The following is a 20,661-nucleotide window of genomic DNA, read 5'->3' as shown; positions in this document are numbered from 1 at the left end:
CCAAAAAGACAACAAGGACATGAGGGGGGCCCAGAGGAAGCAAGTGTAAGCAGGAATGAGATGGGGAGAAGTGCTATTAAACATAAAGGAGGGAGTGAAACTCCAGCGAATGGCCCAGCACTGAGAAAGGGGGCCGAGCATGGCAAAGCGGGAACAGAGGGGGAGCCCTGAGGGATGGCTCCAAGTCCACTAGTGAATACATTTGCCCGTTACCAGGGGATCCACCAATCACAACACTTCTAACGAGGCTAGACACCCTCATACCACTGGCAGTAAAAGAAAGCATATGGCGGAGAGAGTACATTGATATATTCTCCTTACTAGAAGTGCGGCAAGCAGGGTTGGACCCAACAATGCATGATAAAAAGAGGAAGGACAGGCGCAAGCCCACGATGGAGAGGTCAATAGAGAACTGGCTGCAGGCCTTTAGGATGCCTGTTCGTGGAAAATTCCCGCTGAGTGATGCATCAACTTTTGCATGAGCAAAAGGTGCAAGAGGTAAAGCCAAAATATCAGGGCGAAGCATGGCTTCGATATGACAAGGGCTTCTGGGAGAAGATGCAGATGTGGCCAGTCATAGAATGGGACCACCAGGACGTAGAAGGGTTCAAAAGTCATTTGGTGACCGCCAGGGAACGGGTAGGTGCACGCAAGCACAATTTTCTTTACGACTGTTGATTCTGGGAGGAGTAACATTGTTGATTTTGAAAAGAGTTGTACTGCCGGTACTGATTGGAACCTCCACGAAAGGAAGAGGAGGAGCCATAACCCCTCGCACCCCGAAAGGGCTGTTATTGAAATTGAAGAGTGCCAAGAGCACGAGCAGTGTCGGTGTATTTCTTGATCGTCTGAAGGGCATCATCAATGTGTTGGCCGAACAGTGATTCACCGTCTTAAGGCATGTCCAATATTTTCGACTGTACCTCCTGATGGAAAGAAGTGGCTTTTAACCAGCCTTGCCGCCGGAGGTCTGCCGCACCGGTCAGTAGACGAAAGCCAGTGGAAGATACATCAACAGCACAAACGATAATCTCCGAGGAAATCTTTTCCCCTTCCTGAAGAATTTTCAGCGCTTAGAAGGTTCTGGTATCAAATCTACAATGGAAGAAATGTCCGACCACATTTGCCGATCATAACGGCCAAGGACAGCCAAAGAATTGGCCAAGCGGACTGTAGTTGCCGCCATAGTGGAGAACCTTTTGCCAATAGCATCAAGGCGTCTTCTCTCACGGTCCGGAGGAGCAGATAGCATAGATTAAAATTTCGGCCTCGATGTTGTGCTGCCTGAGTAATAATGGAATCAGGTTTCGGTTGTGCAGTAAGACAAGCAGGCGAATTAGCAGGGGCCCTGTACTTCTTATCCAGTTGGGGCAGAACAGCAGCAATGGAATTAGGGTTCTGCATGAGACCCTCTTGCCAAATAAAATCTATGATTGGAATAGCACGTTCTTGTTTCTGTGGCTGATCTCTAACCCGTTCCGTGCTCCCATCGGCCAACGCACTACCTGACCGTTGGCCGTCGCAGCCCTGCCCGTTTATTCGAACGTTCTGCACTGGCGCGGAACGTTCGAAGCAGCTAACGAGTTAAAGTCATACAAGAAACAATCCTCATCTCTAGTGAGCACTAGAGGGGAAACCTTTTTGTCGCTCTTTCCATAAGGACATGGAATCCGCCGATGTCCACTGGTGGAGAATCCAGAGGAGGTTGAGCGGAGGGAGATGGTGTTTGATTCTGATAATTGTCCCATTCAGTGAAGAGGGATCTATCATCCAGCTCACCCTCTTCTCTGTCATCATCCTCATCCTCATCTTCAATGACATGTGGAGTATCCTGGCGTTGGAACCTTGACGCCGACCCAGAAGGTGGAGGAAGCGGCTCTGCAACAAGCAGAGGTGTAAGAGGTGCTTGTGGTTAAGGAGCGGTCTGGACTGAGATTGGAAAACGACGGTAATAGCTAACCAGCTTAAATTGTAGATTGGAAATAAGGGACATGGGCATTTGCGTCATGGGAAGTTCTGGTGCTGGTCGGCCGGCATGCTCTGAATAATCCTCATAGTCCTGATCGTCATCAAAATCTTGGCATTTAATTATAAGCTCGGAGGGACTGCGAACCGCCCGAAACCTGCCATCCTCCTCCGAATCACCCTCACCAGCATCAGAAGAAAACAGCTCTGCTGGGAGATGAGGAGTTGATTGAATTCGTAACAAGGTATCCAAAGAAGACTGTCGGCGTTGAAGGAGAGAAGCTGTAGACTTCAATAGAACGAAATCCATGGATGCAGCTGTCGCCATCGGCGAGAGATGTTGCCGCTGAGCAACCATCAACGAAGCCACCGTCTACGAAGCCACAGCCTACGTAGTTGAACCTGTCGTCGGCAAAGTGTGCATCGACGAATGCTTCTTCTGCTTAGTAGACGCCGTTAACGAAGTCAAAGGCACCGTAGACGACAGAGGCCTCACCTTCACTGACAGCAACGCAGACGGCGATGCCGCCGATGACAGGATCATAGCCGCCATCTTAGACGAAGAAGTTGAAGTCGTCGTAGTAGAAGCGACGACAGAAGTCCTAGTCGACGGAGGCAGCGACTACGCGCTCGTCGATGAGATAGCCAGTTTCTTAGGTAATAACTGCTCGGATAGTCTTGGACGCCTGAGAGTCAGATCTCGGGGAAGTAGAGGGTGAAGATAGACTCTGAGGGACTGGTAGCACCCCTTTTGAAGACGAAGGCAGTTCTGTGGAATTAATATGAAGTTTCTTCACCACCTTAAGTTTAGGAGAAACCTTCTCCGACTCACTGGCTCTCTTCAAAGATGAAGCAGTCTGGACAGAGGACACACTTTCTACATCGGACAGGGGGTTATCCATAGTCTTCAACTTCGGTAGCCACAGAAGGAGACGCCCCTCTCTGTTGTTCAAGGTCTTTTGAGAGAAAGTCCTGCAGAATTTACAATCCTTTACCTGATACTCAGAATAGAGGTAATAAATGCACTTTTTATGAGGATCCTCAGAATGAAGTCGCTGTTTTCCACATGTTCCACAGGGTCTGAAGAGGGACTTCTTAGTAGGCATGGCAAAAAATACTCATTTATGAAGAAAAAAGAGACAAAACTGAGCAGAGCTCATGGAGGCTCCCTTCACACGACGTGCGGTAGAAAATCAGAGGGCCTGAGCCTCTGAGGAGAACATTCTAGAGGGTACTAACGCCTGATTGGCTGGAGTTTGGACTATTTACAATGACCTGGATATGTTAATAAAGTGACGAGTCTTTCTATTAATTAAGCTCTATGGTTCAATTGTACTCTATGGTTTTTTCTTACCTATACTATGGTTATGTTATTGCTATATTGCTTTGTTATGTACAGTGGGACTCAATTCAAGCATGTGAATCTACGAAAGACACCACAATACTGGAGAATTGGGGCACTAGCCAGGATGGTTCACCCAGCAGACATTGTGTGGTCGAAGTTAATAGAGCACCCAGTATGGAGAGAGATTATTTACCAAGGGGCCGTTGACAAATCCAGGCGTAGGTTGAATATTATAATGGCAAAAATATGCAGGGCCAACGGTTGGGGTTTTGTAAGGCATGGGCTGATCAATCTTAGGTCAACGGGTTACTATGCAGATGATGGAGTACACTTAACCGGGGTGGGCATGGATATGTTCCTACTCAATATAGCGAAGTTCTGGAGCATAAGGAGGGAGCTGCCACCAATTGCGAAACACCTGGCAGCATGGTGGAGGCAGCACAGAAAGGTACCCACAGAAAAGAGTAACCGAGATACAAGAGCTGCTCAAACAGTGTCCTTGGGTTGCCTCAAGGCATGGACGCAGGGGAGCAGATGACAGCACACAAAGACAGCCAAGATAGAAGGGCTGCTCAGACAGTGTCATTGGGATACCACACAGAAGGGGCACGGTGAGCAGGCGAGTGGTCAGCAAGGGTCTAGGGCAAGCAGAACGGCACTTGCAGCCAGGGCCAGGTCTGACGGCCACCCAGAAGGTCGGTAGCAAGGGAAGCCTAGACCGCAAGCACTAAGATACCTGCAGAAGGGGCCACCACGCAAGGTTAAAACAAAAGGGAACAATGTTACTGAGAATGTGAAGTATGACAAGAAAACAAGGGGTTTTGGAATGACCAACCAATAAGCTGCGAAATGTGTGATCCATGCTTTGAAATAATAAACTGAGGCCTTTATGCATCATAAACTATTGTCCTCTGAATGATGTGAGAGGAGAAGGATGGTGCATGGTTAGGCAAGAAGGAGAAGGGGGAGTGAACTTACAGGCCTGGGAGGGGTTTGTTTAAAAGGTTTTTAAATTAATGCAGTGCTAGTCACGGCCTCGTAAGAAAATGATTTTGCAGGAAGGGAGCACATCAATGGTGTGGTCACTGCAGGGATTTATAAAGAGCGAGCAGCAGAGAGAGTATAACAAAACATATCATTTTAAAATTGGATGCCTTTTTGAAAGGAAAAAAGCCATGATGAGTATTTCTAGCACATTTTTGTCACTGACAATGGATTGGATGGTGGCGATCCAGGGCCTTAAGTGGTATGAAAAAAAGGGTGGGGAGGTGCCTCTAAAAAGGCCTAGGCCTATGTAATTAAGGACGGGGACTAAATACAAACTAAATGTCTGTGATTTCCATTGTGTGCCACCCAACCGGTATTCTGGTTCCTCCCTGAGCTCTCCGTTACTGCAGATAGAAAATAACTGAACAACTGACATACACCTAAAACCAGCCTGGACTATTGGCTTTGTCAATGGTTGTTAGTTATTTAAGGCAAATAATAATGATTTTGTTGTAAATAAATAATAATGAACATTTTTCAATTCTGAAATTGTGAGACTGTGAATTAAACATTACTGAGGCCTGTGGAAGAGGTAGTGGTCTTCTGAGCGTCTCAATCACTCCTTTTTTCTCTCCACATCTCGTCCATCAGCATAACTTGCACCTCATCTCTTTCCTCTTCAGCGCCCTCTTCATTCTCTTCAGAATGCACTTCCTCGTATCTCCTTTACTTCCCCACCCCAATGACACAATTCAGCCACTCACCATAAGCAATACATTTTGTTTTCAAATTTAGCCTTGACAATGTTTGACAACAGTGTACCTCCTTCACACGCTTTTGCACAGAATCACAACAGCAACTGGAATAGATGACACTGCTCTGTGCACTCTGCAGAGAGGCCTAGGGTTGGATGATCATGAATTCTTATCACCGTTTTAACCTACTAAGAGGGACTGTGAGAAACTCACACTACCTTCAGTCTCTCAATCATTCCCCTTTATAAACACCCTGAGGCGACTCAGTTGAAAGTATGCACTACACAAGAGTAAAATGTTACACAGCACATAAATAAAAAAACACCACATTCTGGAAATAGCTAACATTCTTAGGGTAGGCAAAGGAAGTACAAAGTGTAAAATATAAAATAGCACTAAATCGCTGACATGGACTACCTTAAGCTATTTTACATTCATTGTTCAGAAATCTATCTTATTTTCCCCCTGCAGTTAAGAACATGAATATATAGGATCTGATAGGGACCCGTTTCAATATCCGTTCTGAATTAATACTGGATCCAGCCCACTTAAAGCCCTGTGATGGTGATTCTGTATTTTAACAGCAATACAGTGGAGTCGCATGAATGATTTAATGCTAGCTCGCACTGCTACTGAGCTACCGTGTTCCTTCCTGTGAACTAACCATATCTTCCAAGGCACAGAGGAACACGTGTCAGTCAAAACTGCAACTGAATGGTCTGCAATCTGGGCTGAGACGGTGGAAGGAACAGGTGAAGTGCATGAAGGGGTTTTAAAGTTTTGAATGCATTGAGACAATTAAGGTGCAAGGGAGGAGCTAACCTGATGCAAATAGAAGAGTACTTCATCACAAAACTCTTTGCATCCTTTAAACATGGTTTGAACATTCCAAAACCAACCATCGTGCTTACAGAGAAAAGGTTACTTACCTCCAATAATGATATACCTGGACATATAAAGTCTTGCAAAAGAGAATTACCAAATATGAAGCAGGGCATTTGGTCACAGACTTGCCTTTTTATGGCTCTAGATAAGCCCACAAAAACGTGATCATCAACTTTGTCCCCCTGCATACTTCCACTGTAATACAAGGCATGCCTGAGATCAGCATATACAGAAATTCCTAGTCCACGCTTGGCTACGTTTGAGGAAATAAAGATGGAAGTATAATAGACTGGCTCATATGAAATGCAGAAACTACAATGGGTAAGAAGCTTGAAAAGTTGTAAACAACCAATTTATCTGGGTAAACACGGTGAAGTGAGGATAAACTGAAAGGGCCTGAAAGTTCATGACCCTGCAATGAGACTTTATAACCACCAACAGAACTGTTTTCAGTATAAGACGCAGAAAATGGTAACTGTGTTTTGGCTCAAATCGAGATATCCTCAATAAGTTTAAAACAGTGCTCGATAGTGTCCAATCCCCAGTGAGGAACCATAAATGGAACAAAAAGTAAATATTTCATAAAGAAGTGAGCAGTGGTGATTTAGACAGACAACAATGGTCTGGAAGATAGATAAATGCAGACAGGTCGGCCAGGTAGCCTTTCCCTGTAGTCACCAACCGGATGCTGCCGTGCAATGGGTAATGGAAACCTCCAGACTTTCGGCAGATAAAATGTAAAAGAATGAACATCTTCATACTTACACAGCTGCACAAACATGTTCCAGTGGCTTGACTAGATAGAATTGGAAGCATTCTTTATGGCTGCCATGATGTCTGCAACTTCATCAGGAAGACAAAGGATTCTAAACCTCCAGATGTGCAGTTGCTTTGTCCGGGGATTGGTGTGTAGGATCAGAACATCATAATGCAAGAACAGATAAGTAGAAGAGGCTGCCAAAGGCTGAGTGGCAACAGATCAGCGCATCAGATCCCCCTTTCTTAATATGGAGCAATCATAATTAGCTGCACAGAGCCCTCCGGCACTTTCTGTAATAACCTGTATCACAGCAGGATCAGTGGGGAGATGTACAGCACGCCCTGAGACTCGATTATCCTGAAGGCATCCCCCAGGGAAAAATCCAGCGGGAAGAGTAATGCACAAAACAAAAGGCACTTGCTGTCCTAACTGTGGCGTAGAGATCCATGAATGGAGACTTCAACCCAGAGGAAATAGACTGAGACAACTGAGGATGCAGCTCCCGCTCCTGGCCCTCCAGTCCAAGATGACTATAGGTATTCCCTTTCACAGTGAGACAGCATGTGGGATGGGTGCTACAGGGAAGACTCCCCGTCATGTCTCTAGACAAAACGCCTCCCAGCACACAGTGCATGAGCCTACACCTCCCTGTTTATTGAGATAAAGGACAATAGTGGTGCGGTCTGACAGAATCTGGACATTGCATCATGACATCAAATGGACATTAAATAGAGAAAGACAGCCCACCTGCAGCTTGTGCACATCAATTTGACAAGATGCAAGGAGGTAGCCCAAGCCTGCAGAAGGCTGCATGGATGACCTCTCAGAAGGATGGAGTGGTCCACCACCAGTGCATATACTAGACTGGAAGATCCGCACCACAGAAGAGATATTTCCTTAGTCCTGCAGCTACTGTCTCTTTAGATATCACTGTGGGGCTTGTATCAACCACCTGGTGCAAGGCACCAACAAGATGCACAAAGCCATGAGGCCTACGTGGCGCAAGACCTGCAGACCGGGATCAGAATTTGAGTAAACACAGTGGAATCATAATCTGAATAGCTGTAATTCTCTGAGAAAGAAAGGCCTTCTTTAGGGGAGTGTTGAAAGCCACCAAAACAAAGGTCAGTCTCTGTGTGATGGCAAGGTGGGACTTGGGGAAATTGTAGGAAAAGCACAGTTGAGAAGAAAGACCATGATCCGCTGGAGATGTTCATGGACCGGCATTGACTCCCAACCTCCACAGTGGAGTTGTCATGACTGCCAGCACCTTCGTAAAGGCATGTTGTGAAGTCATCAGTCTTTACAGAAGGACCACAAGCAAAAAGTGTAGGGACCCACAGTGAACCTCAAGAAGCATGTGAGGACATGGAAAAAAAATGGAAGATGAAAATAGATTCCCTGCAGGTCCAGACACCAAGATATCTCTTACATTCAAGTCCAGTAGGACCTGTGTCAGGGATAGCATCTTGAACCTTTCCTGCTAGATGAACATGTTCAGGAGGCGAAGGTACAGGATAAGCCTCATGCTTCTGTCCTTCTTGAGTTCCAAGACGTAAAGGGAGTAAAATCACATGACCCTTTCTTCTAGAGGCACCACTATTATAGCCTATATTGTTGAGAAAGGCAAGAATCTTTACCTCCACGATAGTGACATGATCTGCGAGAATGCTCTGAAGGAAGGCGGGTGGTCTAATGAAGGACAGGAAGGAAAGCCCATAGCCGCCATGGATCAGCTGGAACACACACTAAGTGACAAGATGGGACACCCCCATCACTGGTAGGTGATGTAGTAAGAGGAAGGAGTCAGATGGACTTGGAGTCAGCAGAGCTCACCAAGTATTTTGAGGACTGGATCTGCTGCTGCTCGTTGTGATGCCCTAAGGATTCACCCTTGCCTCGAAAGGAGTGATAGACTTGTGACGGTGTTCGGATGATTGAGACAGATGGCATAAACTGACTGCACAATACTAGAATAACAATGAAACTTGCAACACTGCTGGTGAAATTGCATGCAAGGAAGGCCACGCCCAAAGCCAAGCTGTAGTCCTGCTGTCCGTGAAATGTCCAATTGGGATTTAGCCTTCTCTCGGAATAGGCACTTACCATCAAATGGCATGTCCATGAGCATAGCATGGACATGGCATGAAAATCCAGTGGAATGCATTTAAACATGCTGACTAAAAGGGAAAGCTTTACTCAGAGAATCAATAAAATTATTCATAGAGTCAAAGCCACATTTCACTATCTCTTTCGAACCATCTAGGCATCACTCACCAGATCACAGAATGGAATCTTCAAATGGTCTTAGTCACAAATTTCGCAGCTACCCTAAGGCATGGATGGATATAGCGGCCTAAAGGGTAGGTGGCATTAGGCGAGCCGAGATGTCATAGGCAAAAACTATGCAACCAACGCATCCAGTTTCTTGTACTCCAAGGTCCATAGAGCATTAGGCAAGGCTTTGGGTCCTCCTTTAAAAACGATGTTGGAGCTGCCAGCCTCTCCGGTGATGGGTGTGGAAATAATAAGTGGCAATCACCCAGAATGGGTGTATAGCGAGCTGCCTGTCGGACATGATAATGGTTTCACCCATGCAGCCTTAATAAGGTCTATATAAGCTGTTGAGCATTGCAAGATTTGAGTCATAATGTTAAACTTCTAAACTTCAATTTTAAAGCATCTGTTGCATTACAATGACTGTTGCATAAGATGAATTTTTCTCAGAATGCTCCTTTCTGGAGAAATATCTACGCCACTGTCATTTTGTAAGTCCAAATAGATGCCAGCATCAGTTTTGTAAGAAGGCAGGAGATGATCAGCTTCGAAGTAATCATCCACTGTCTGGACACCATCATTGTCCTCGATAGCCAAGGGATCTTATTCAGAAACAAAAATCTCCTCCATGCAGGCCAAGCTTTGAATCATGGAAAGGTGCTCACAGTAAAGTTCATCGATGAAATTAGAATGGACTTTCTACTTTGCCACACAGATAATACTTTCTCCTATTGATTCCTTTTAAACAAAATGTATTATTTGAGCATTCTGTATGATACAGTAGAGCATAGGCTGACCCCTCACCACTCCATTGACCACTAAGGTATCCACATTATTGGTATTGGGGGAGGGAGATAGACACATGGACTGGTTGCTACAGGGGGTGCTGAACCATTGATTTCACTTTTAATTAAAACTAGTGGTGCAAGGATGTGTGATAAAATCGGTGGCGTAACGATAATTGAGGGGGCTCCCCTGCAAGGTACGTCTTACCCCCTGTTTGTTGAGCGTTCTCGCAGGGATGACATGAACAACCTCCACCGTCTCCCACCTCTCCTCTGTCCTAGTATACAACCTGACTGGGGTGATGGTGGAGGCCGGAGGAAGGAATTCTAATAAGTGGTGGTTTGTTTCTAGAGCGCAGGCCCAGTTGGATATGCCGAATGGAGATGAAGGAACCCCACTTGGAATTACTGCCTGTAAGTACAAACCATAAGGTAATAAATACTGCACTCACAAGCACACACACTTGTAGGAAATGCAGTTCGGGGAAACATCTATAATCACCTAGGATGTGGTACTGATATGTTGTGGCGTAGGACCTCACACACCAAGGAACACGGAATATAAACGGAGGCGCACCTGCGCATATGTAGCAGGTAACAAGATTGAAGATTCCATTTAATAGAAAGGATGTATCAAGCGCTCCTGCACGGAAAGCAATAAGTAGATGAGGGACGATGCACACTTGTGCATGTTCTTTATAAAGATAAAGAAGCGCTCCTGCGCTGTGATCATAAAGGTGCCGAAAGGCAACGTGCTCTTGCGTGTGCCACTATACAGAGAATGCTGAAAGCGCCTCGGCACTTTCACTGTGGACATGGTGCTGAAAATAGCCAAAAGGCAATGCGCTCCTGTGCTTGTCTCTGCACAACCTGGTCTGAAAGCGCTTCTTCAGAACTGAGTTGCTGGTCTTACGGCCATGCGCTCCTGTGCTAGCCACACCAGACAATACTGCACTAGCGCTCCTGCGCCGGTGCAGACGTGGAAGGTCAGTGCCTTGTGTGAAGGCTGACGTAGTTATTGGTAACGCGTTCCTGTGCGTACCGTCGTGAGAAATATGCCTGAATGTACAATTGAGGAAAGTAAAGGCAACACACTCCTGCACGTGCCTTGAGTAACAATGCTGAAAGCGCTTCTGCGCTTTTGCTCTGCACTAGGAGCTGGTCTTGGAACAACGCGCTCCGGCGCGAGTCACGTAAGGAATTCTGCATCAGCATTACTGTGCCGGTGTGAAAACTGTAATATCCTTGACTTCGTCGGAATCCAGGGGAAAATAAATACTCTACAGACTCAGACTTCCGTCGTGGTCGTAATCAGGAGCAACTCGGGTTGAGCACCGCTGGTTCTAATGCGGTCTCACCCGGAATTGCTCTAGTGGTGACCTCTGGTTCTGCTTCCTGTTCAGGAAGCTAGACCGACATCCCCACATGGAAGTGGGTCACACACATGCAAGCACACAGACCGGATCCATGACAGGGACCCCCTCCAGACTATCAGGAGCTCTCTGGCCAAAGTGCTGTGTGGAGGGAACCCCCTGGGGCTTGGGCCCCCCGCGTTGCGGGGGCTGCGGGGGCCTGTATTACGGCCCTGGTTAAAATGGTGTTGTGGCTGTCCCTATGCCTTATTATGTACATTTGTTGATGAACTGTTTAGATTATTTACAACTCATGGAGCACGATTTACAGATAAATAGTGTATAGTAAATAATTACATAGTAAAATACTGACAATTTATGTGTGAACTGATTTCTGGGGAACGGAGCAGGGCTCTATAATACTTACCACAAGTGAATGAGAGTTTCTCTGACAGGTTTGTCTGACTCTGAACATTCCTTTCTACTCAAGCTTAACTCGATGGAGGTGAAGTGAAAGTCACCTGACAGTTCTTGTTTTCTTTGAAAAGTAAGTAATTACTTTTGGGTCTTAAGTCATCTACTGAGTGTGGCCCCTAAAGATTGATGGGCCTGTTTTTTGAGTTGTTTGTATATCAACACATAATTGTTTATTCATGTACCATTGTTCACTGGTTCTTGGTTGCGGTTGTCTCACTGAGTCCACTTTACACTTACTATGTCACATTGCAGCAAAGACCAGGAACAGTCTCCCATACAACTCCAGATCATCACCTCACTTTTAGAATTCCGAATGGCCGTCAAGACCTAGCTGTTCGAATAAGCCTCCAGGACCTGAAAGCGCCTGGATAACCTATTGGGTGATTAGCCACATTTTGATTGATTGATTACTTCTAATGTGTTGTAAATAAACCACACTTTTAAAATTATTAACTGTATTATATAGGTCTATGCATTTACTGCTTTCATTGATTTTCACTGCTAGTAACTTTCAGTCCTTTTACCTGCTGGGACCCATGAACTGGAACTATCCCCCAGCTGAAAGTACTATAACTCTCTGCTAAAGGTAACGAAAGAGTGATGGGGGAATGCGTGGATTACTCTCAGCCACTTATACTTATTCGAGTAGCATTCTAGCCCATTGTTTTTCTGCACACCGTGCCACCTCAGACAAGAGTCAGCCAAATGCTAATAAGCCTTGGTCCTTCTCCAATAGGAACATTGCAGTCCCATCTGCCAGGCCAGGTCCCTCTAAATAGAAACATAAGCAACTAGAGACTGGTATTGATGATCTCTCCACTAAGCACCATCAAAAACTGCCCCTAAACATCGTATTTTTCAGATTCAGAATACTTTATTTAGCTAACATAGCCATAAAAGACAACAACGCAATAAAGCATACGGTTAAAAATGCGAGCAATACAAATAGTACATCAATAAGGTAAAACAAAGCACAATAAAACTTAAAGTACAAATACGACCAGTGCCACACCACATCAATGGAGCCAAAAAAAAAGAGTGCAATAAACGCAGGACAGCGCTAACCCTTTACCAAGACCCTTAAGTCTCTCCAAATTCTAAGTGTGTAACCCTAACTCTGACATGATTATTTAGACCATGGTCTATAAATATTATTATAAAAACGTCCATAAATAGATTTTAAACTCATGACTAATCGGGAAATAATTAAATAAAGTAAAATGCACATTTCTGTTTACATACAAGAACATCAAAGGGACATCAAGTAATGGAAGAAAACTCTTTCCAACTCCCTGGGCCCTTTTAAGTTATATTAGCAGCTCTTTTAATGACTCCTGTACTGCAATTAAAAATCTTCTTATTGCAAATATGACATTTAAAAATCTCATATTTATCAACAGACGTAGAGCTTGATCCCTATTAATAATCTTATAAGCAATAAAAAGAGGTTTTAAGAATTCCTTCTGTTCATCTAGGAACCACAAACAATCCAATAAAATATGTGGGCAGTTGCATTTTACTTTTAGCCCACATGTACACAAGCGCTGTTCATTCCTCATTGCAGCTTTTATCTTCTTGTCGGCATTGCACGGATTAAGTCCAATCCTACATTTCAATACGACATTCCTAAGCTTAGGACTTGGCAAGGATTCAATATAAGGGAACATTGCTCCTGCCTAGAACGGAGTGGACGGTTTTCTACCCAGATAGAGCAAATTCTCCTCTAGCATTTTTACTTATATTAGCGCATAGCTCCTGCTTGGGGATCTACTGTCCTAACTTACACTGACTTGGCTCTAATGATAGTTTTACACAGATCTTAGCTAGCATGCATCTAGGTTGGGATGCCCAATTCAGTTCACTTTCCTCTATTTCCCCTTTACAAAGATGTGATATTTTAAGGATCCCTTCTCTACTCTATCTCTGTCAAATACTCAGTGTAGCTTGCAGCCCCTGGTAACTCCAGGCTATTATTGGCATTCTGCCCTCACAGCCTGGATCACAGTTTATGGTGGAAGTGCAAGGAGCTGTTACACACATTTACCCTCCTCAAGGATCCAATCCAATTTACCGCCTAAGGATAACACCTCCACCCCATACTGAAATTGTGGCCGGACCATTGCGTGAAAGGCTGACAATATGAGGCATAAAGGCGGACCTCCATATTTCCACTTGAACTGTTTGTTTTAGGCCCCATACTGAGGATAGTGCAGTTGCTTTTAATGATTCTATGTGGTCCCTCCAATTAAATTTGGTATCGAACTACATATCCAAATATTTATATTTGTCCACCACCTCAACTTTGACCCCACCCAGTTGCTAATTAAAAACTATTTTTCCTTTCCCCAGCGCGATTATTTTTGGCTTGTCCAAATTGACAGTAAGGCATTTCTTTAAACAATAATCATGGAAAGTGTCCAATTTCTCTTGCAGACCCAATTCTGCCATGTCCATCGGCATCTAGAGACCTGGGATAAGGGTCCCACCCATCTTAAGGTTTAAACCACCAGCATTGCAATGCATTTGGTGAGTCGGATAAGAATAATGAGAAAAATAGGGGGGCCAGGACGCAGCCTTGACGTAGACCATACTTTCTCTATACTTTTTTTGAAAGGGTCGCTTGGGTATCTAGGATTATCCAGCCCAGTTTTGCGAATGCAATTCCTGGATTAGTGAGATTAACGCCTTGTTGACACCAAGCCGCCCAGCATATCCCACAGTAGGTTACGATCGACCAAATCAAAGGTGGCCCGGAAATCAACAAAGCAGCAGAACAATCTACCTTGTAGCTCACGCCTTTTTGTCATTGCCCATAGACTAAGGAAATGATCTATTGTTGAGTTGCCATCTTTAAAGCCACTTACCAGAATTCCATTGTTTTGCTCTACCCAGGCCTTCATTACGCCTAACAGTATTTTTGAAAATACTTTCTCCTCCACATCCAACAAACTAATAGGTGATAATTCTTGGGATGTGTGGCATCCTCCTTTATATTTATATTGGTCTGACTATTACCCCTTTCCAGCTTTCAGGAAAGTTCCCAGAGGTCAACATCTTTTGGAAAATTATATTTAGGAAGCTTGCCCACCAATCGAAATTATTTTTAACATAATTGCAAGTAGATTATCTGGTCCTGCTGCTTTAGTTAGTTTTAGGGGTTGGATGGTTTCTTTTATTTTCTGGAAGGAGAAGTGCAACTCTATTGCTACCCCAACTTTAATCGTATTTTCCTGGTTCTCATCTACGTTTTTTTCTATCATAAAGATTTGCTTAAGTGGTTAACCATGTCTTCTTCTCTCACTAGACACCTCATTTCCCCTTGCACATTTCACTCCTGCACCAATTGCCAAAATGCTCTAATGTTATTTGTGCCTATCACTTTAAGCATAGTTTGCCAATTTTTTGCCATTTACCTGATTTTTGTTCCTTCAACTTGTTTTTATACTCAAATTTTGCAAAGCAGAGACTCTCCATTGCTACCTTAACCTGCCTTTTCTTAACCAGTTTTTCCAACTTCTGTACCCTCAATTTTAAATTCCTACACTCACTGTTGAACCAACCATTTCTCTTACCCCGCATCTCTTAATCACATTTCTTAGTCGCAGTTCCTGATTATAGTTTTACGCTAAAACAATATACCACTTGCTCAATCACCTGGTCATAACATGTTAGGACATTCACCATGCCTGGGGTTTACCGAAAGACGTACAGTCGACCATCAGGTTGTTAATCAATATCAAAATATCCTCAATTATACTGGTGGTTATGCGTCGTGGTACTTCATCTGCAGTGGGGCCACTATCTCTTTGCAGCCCTTGCTCTACCTTACATATTACCTGAAATAACCAATGGTCACTACCTTCATATTTCAGCACTTTGAATTCTTCTACTTCAGCAAAGTGCCAAGCATTTATGAAGGTGTAATCAATTGGACAGCTCTGATTACCTATACAAAATGTCATTACTGTAGGGAGGTCGGTGTCTACTGGTACATTGATACAGAACAGTCCTATGGATCCTAAGAGCTTTACTAGGGTTTCATATCGCGCAGATCCACCTGATCTAGGAAAAATAGCTGTGGGCATCTGTGCTATAGCTAATAATTCTTTAAACAATTCATCACTAAAGGAAGGATCTAATTTGTTATTAAAATCCCCTAAATTCATTATCACCTGTGTAGCATTTGCTGTACAGATCAGCTCTAAATCTTCTTCTAGCTGTCCGAACTGCGCTTCATAATCTATTATATACCCTGACTGAATGTATACATTACCCACAATTATTTATCTTCTTGCCCGGGAGTCACTATAGAGCTCTATCTGACTAGCCAGTAGTCATCAACTTTTTACTTTCAACCTAGTTGCTTTATTGGCTAATTTAGACAATACTAAAGTGATTAGTCCTCCTGAAGGGCGTCCTGGGCCCATACGCACTGCCTCTTTAATAAGCATTTCAAATCCAGCTGCTGGTTGGAGTACTTCGCACAGCCAAGACTCTTGAAAGCACATCATTTCATATCTTCCCAACATTTCTTTGATGGTATCTTGAGTTGACTGTCTCCTATACCCTCCTATGTTCCACGTCAATACCTACAAGCTGTGCGATTACTCCGTTTCCTAATCCAGATCACTCATCCATCCCATCATATTATCACCCCAACTGGCTATTGAATCAGTAAGGGGTTCGAATTGGTTCCTCAACAAAGGTCCTTTTACAGCATTTACTACAGTTACTTGCAGACCGCCCCTACTTATATCAGTAAATGTTCTTTTATGCTGATTCCCTGATACGTCATACATATTTTGATCAGTGCATAATCCTGTGTGGTGGGTGAGAGCCCCAAGACTCCTGAGACCACTTTCTTCCATTACGAATTCAGCAAATTGCACCAATCTTATACCCTCCTTTTTCAATTCTTCCTTGGCCCTCACAATCATCTGCTTTACACATTCTGAGTAAAAAAAGACCATTGTCGCCTCTTTTCCTTCCAAATTTGTTGTGAAACCTATTTGCCTTATATCACCAGATGTAATCTTGCCTAGGCTAGGACATTTAACCAGTACTTGTCATAGGTGCAAGCGATTCAGGGGCTTTAACTTCCTCTGACGTTTTCTCCCCATCCTTCTCCCTCATGGTTCCATAAATACCCACAGACAATCCCTTTTATTATACTTTCCTTCGCTCCTCTTATCACTGGGAGCTCTGGCTAACATTAAACCTTTACTTTTCCCGAGTTGATCTAAGGAGGACAAGCTCTTATTTCTATCAGGCAGCTCAGCCTTCACCCTGCTTCCCTCTTTTTTGATTCCTTTCTTCTCTCTTCTACACATCTTCGTGGTTGCGTACTTCCAAACAATACTTCATACGCCTCTTAACCTATTACTCCTATTCTATTCAAAGTCCCACTCACCCTCTTTTTAAGTCCCATTCAGTTCTTCTATTGTCTCACTGGCTCTGGGGCCACACACTGCCCTTTCTTCCAACATCGTTTTATGCCCCCTTTACTTTTCAGCATCTTCTGTATTTTCCCTCGTCATATGACGAGGTGTATACCATAGGGGGATTAACAGACTATGCATGTTCTATCTCCTCGTTGTCCGGTTACGAATACACCTCCTGGTCTCTTTCCTCTGTTACTGGTCGTACGAGGGTGGGCATACAATTATTCATCTGTTTTAGCTCCTCCGTGATCCTCTGTAGTTGGTATTAATGGAATTTCTCCTGACCATTATTCTCAACTAATACTTCTAATATTGTCTGAAGAGTTTTTTTGCATTAGAAACATAACCTCTAACAATAACAAGGCCGAAGTTTCTGTCATATCTAGGGCCAGGGAGGACAATGAGGTATCAGGGGGGATACAGCCTAGCTGAGGGATACCCTTTCCTGCCTCTACTAATGAGTCATTTCCCCCACTACCCGTTCCGTCCCTTCCTTGCCGAATACCTGATTGTTGCAGGACCTCACTGTCCTCTGTGGTGCTATTAATTCCACCGGAGGAGAGACAGGGTGACGACAATAACCTTGGTTCAGGCAAAAGCATCCCCCCAACATTAAGATGTGCGCTGATCAGACCGAACAACAACCGCTGTGTTGAAGGCCTCGGCACTCACTGTTCAGACATAGCTTAGCAAGCAAAGCTGATACTATAGGAAAACATATTATTCTCGTGTGAAGCAAAATATTCTACTGGCCTCAAAGCATTAATAAAAATATGTGCCGTGTGCAAAATCAGCAGAGAGGTAAAATGGCGTTTAAACTTCTAATAAGCGCATGCTAACTTAACACAGTGTAAAGGCAAAGCCTATCTACATGACAGCCCCCTCCATTCCCCAAAGTTTGGTCCAAGTCTGATAGTGTTTAAAAAATAATAGAGTCACTCATTACGTGGTTCTGGCCCCCTTTCCAGTCGTCGCTTTGAATACTTCCCAGCAATACAGGGTGCTCACGTGCGTCTGCTTTCCTTTTAAAATATTTCCCCACAAATTCTTTTGTAGATTGTCTTTTGTAGATTGTCCCAAAGGTATTCCATCCACTTCTTCTGTAGGGTGTACCGGAGTACATGACATCCTGGGAGTCAAATCCTCTTCAAGGGGGTCAATAATAATGTTCTCCGCTAACTTGCTATGCTGGTCCTCTTTATGGGTGCACTTTAAAAAAAAATGTCTTTGTGACCCCTCTTTCGGCAGCATTTCCATCTACAGCCCTGGATCTGTCCATCTGGTGATAGTCAGGAACCCGGTAATTCTCAAAAAGACTAACCTCCCACTCCGCCTTGGTGCTGCAGCCCCCGCCGCTGGCCTATATCATTTGTTGACCGTTAGGTCAAGTTCCGGTATCCTCACTCTATTTCTAGGTACCAGTCAGTTGCTGCCCCTGCGCTCACACTGCCACTTGAACTAAATTACTGATCTGCCATACACCCTAACGCCCCTAGCTCCCCAGGGGGTTGGGCGCAGAACTTGATTGTGGCGATAAGTTGCACTGGTTCTGACTGCAGTAATATCTATACCAAAAATTCTTACTTGCTTCCAGGCTATTCCAGGAGTTTGATATCCGCCAGCCAATACTACACCGTAACCCACTTCAGTGACTCCAGGGCAGCTCCATTCCGCTTGCCAAACAATCCTACAGGCAGGCACTACCTCCTCTGTCTGAGCCAACCAGTTGGGATCAGAGTTTGTTAAAGTGCACTTGTTTGATTATACTTCCAACGTGCACAGAGCAGGATGTCGTGTGTGCCTTACTCTGGCGCGAGAAGGACTGAGGGAAAGGGCAAAGTAGGTGTCTGAGGAATGCACAAGCTGCACTAACCAACCTAATGCTAGCTGCCTCCGAGCAAAGCTCGGCACCACAGCCTTGTGCTTTCCTGAATTTCCCCACTTCTCTCAGCCTTTAGGCACACCTCCTTACTTAGTTGTGTGGGCTGCCATGCCCACCTGGCCTCCCGACGCTTCTTTATTGGTCCCCAGTGGCGTCCTCAACTTCGGACCCCCCATGGGGGAAGCAGCCGTCCTTTAGTAGTTACACCTCTGCGGCACGTACCGCAGTAAAGGGACTGAGTGAGGCCACCGGAAGAAACCCTTGTCGCTCACCTAAAGCACCATACGCACCCGAGGATCAGCAGAACAGGCGAGAATAAAGTGGGCTTGCGGGTGGGGGACGAGGACAATAGTCTAATTCAACGCAGACCGCAACCAGCATGGTCTGCGATCTGCAGCTAACATCACCTCATGTAAAGAAAATCCTAATCATCACTTACACTCCATCCTCTCCTTCTCAGTGTGTCTGTTAATGTAAATATGCATGAATGAGACTTTTGTTTAGATTGTCCTTTCTAAGTTAAACAACTGCCCCCCACAAATTCCATAACCCCCTCCTTATGATCCCTTCCTAACATACAAGTGCTTCTGTCACAAGGCAATGTTGGCTGCAATTGAATTTTATGGTAAAATGCTTTTGTTGTTGCAATAAATTAAATTTAGAAAAACATGACCAAAGACATCTCTCGCTAAAGATTATTCAATGCTGAGTAACTTCAGACCATGTGTATTGATCATACAAATTAGAAAAATCTGAGCATCATTCAGTAAGAAGAGAAAAAAACGAGATAACGAAAGATGGATTACATCGGAGTCCTGGTATAGGATCACACTTAAGAAACAGGTTTGAGGGCACCCATAACATAATACTGCGCAAACCAAAGTGACAGAAAGGGCATGGTATCTCTCATATGAGAACGCAAGTGGCCTTGGGCTAGTCACGCAACAGAAGACCATAAGCTTGAGAACTCGTTTTTTGGCATTAATACAGACAATAAAAGCACTATGAAGACTTTGAGAGGCCGTTTGCACTTAATAAATAATCTCAATCATTTAAAAAAATCGAATAAATAATTAAACAGATCTTCATGACGCTTCTGACTACTTGAGAATCAAGCATAAGGCTTCGGAAATGTTAGCAATGGAATAACTAACTTGTGGCAGCCAGGCGTTTATAAAAAATGCTGATTTTACTGTCACCTCTTCCTGTTATTAGGCCGAAGTATGAACTTGTTCACCCAATACCAGGAAACAAGGGAGAGGCTAAGGAGGCAGTGAGACAGGCTACTTTTATCAAACTGATAAGATATTACAGTAGCAATTTTGTTCTGCACAAGAGAAACTGTTGGCTCAGATATTGGGAGCATGTGGCTGGTTGAGGAGGACATGGGGTAAAGCTACCAGCCCCATGCAAAAATATCACTAGGCTGTAAATATACCTCAGTGGGGTGAAGGTTAGGTTGAAGGCTTCAGGACCTATCCATAAAGGAACTTGTTTGCGGGTGCATACAGAAGGTGGCCACCTCTGTTGTCTGTTGGACAGAGTTTCATAGGTCGCGAAGCAACTATCTCACTATCATCTACTGAAAGCAGCCTTAAAAATGGTCTTGTTCTCTAAGCAGAGTGAGCCATAAGTCTATTTCATCCCTCTTGACTAAAGGATTTGATTGCCCCTTCCTTTTTTTTTAACTTATTTTTTTATTGGGATTTAATAGAAAAGCACAAAATATAAACTGCCATCATACACATCA

The 20,661-nt window shown here is 44.2% G+C and overlaps 1 protein-coding gene across 1 annotated transcript in view; it reads right to left on the bottom strand.

Annotated features, from left to right (window-relative positions):
* The window catches only part of VWA8 (von Willebrand factor A domain containing 8), a 1,363,176-nt gene that overhangs the window by 999,567 nt on the left and 342,948 nt on the right, over positions 1-20,661 (bottom strand). The gene's annotated exons all lie outside the window — the stretch shown is intronic.

Source organism: Lissotriton vulgaris, chromosome 8 (assembly GCF_964263255.1).
Source record: "Lissotriton vulgaris chromosome 8, aLisVul1.2, whole genome shotgun sequence".
NCBI classification, from domain to species: Eukaryota; Metazoa; Chordata; class Amphibia; order Caudata; family Salamandridae; genus Lissotriton; species Lissotriton vulgaris.
Note: the sequence above shows the minus strand (reverse complement) of the source record. Positions and strands in the feature narration are given on the sequence as shown.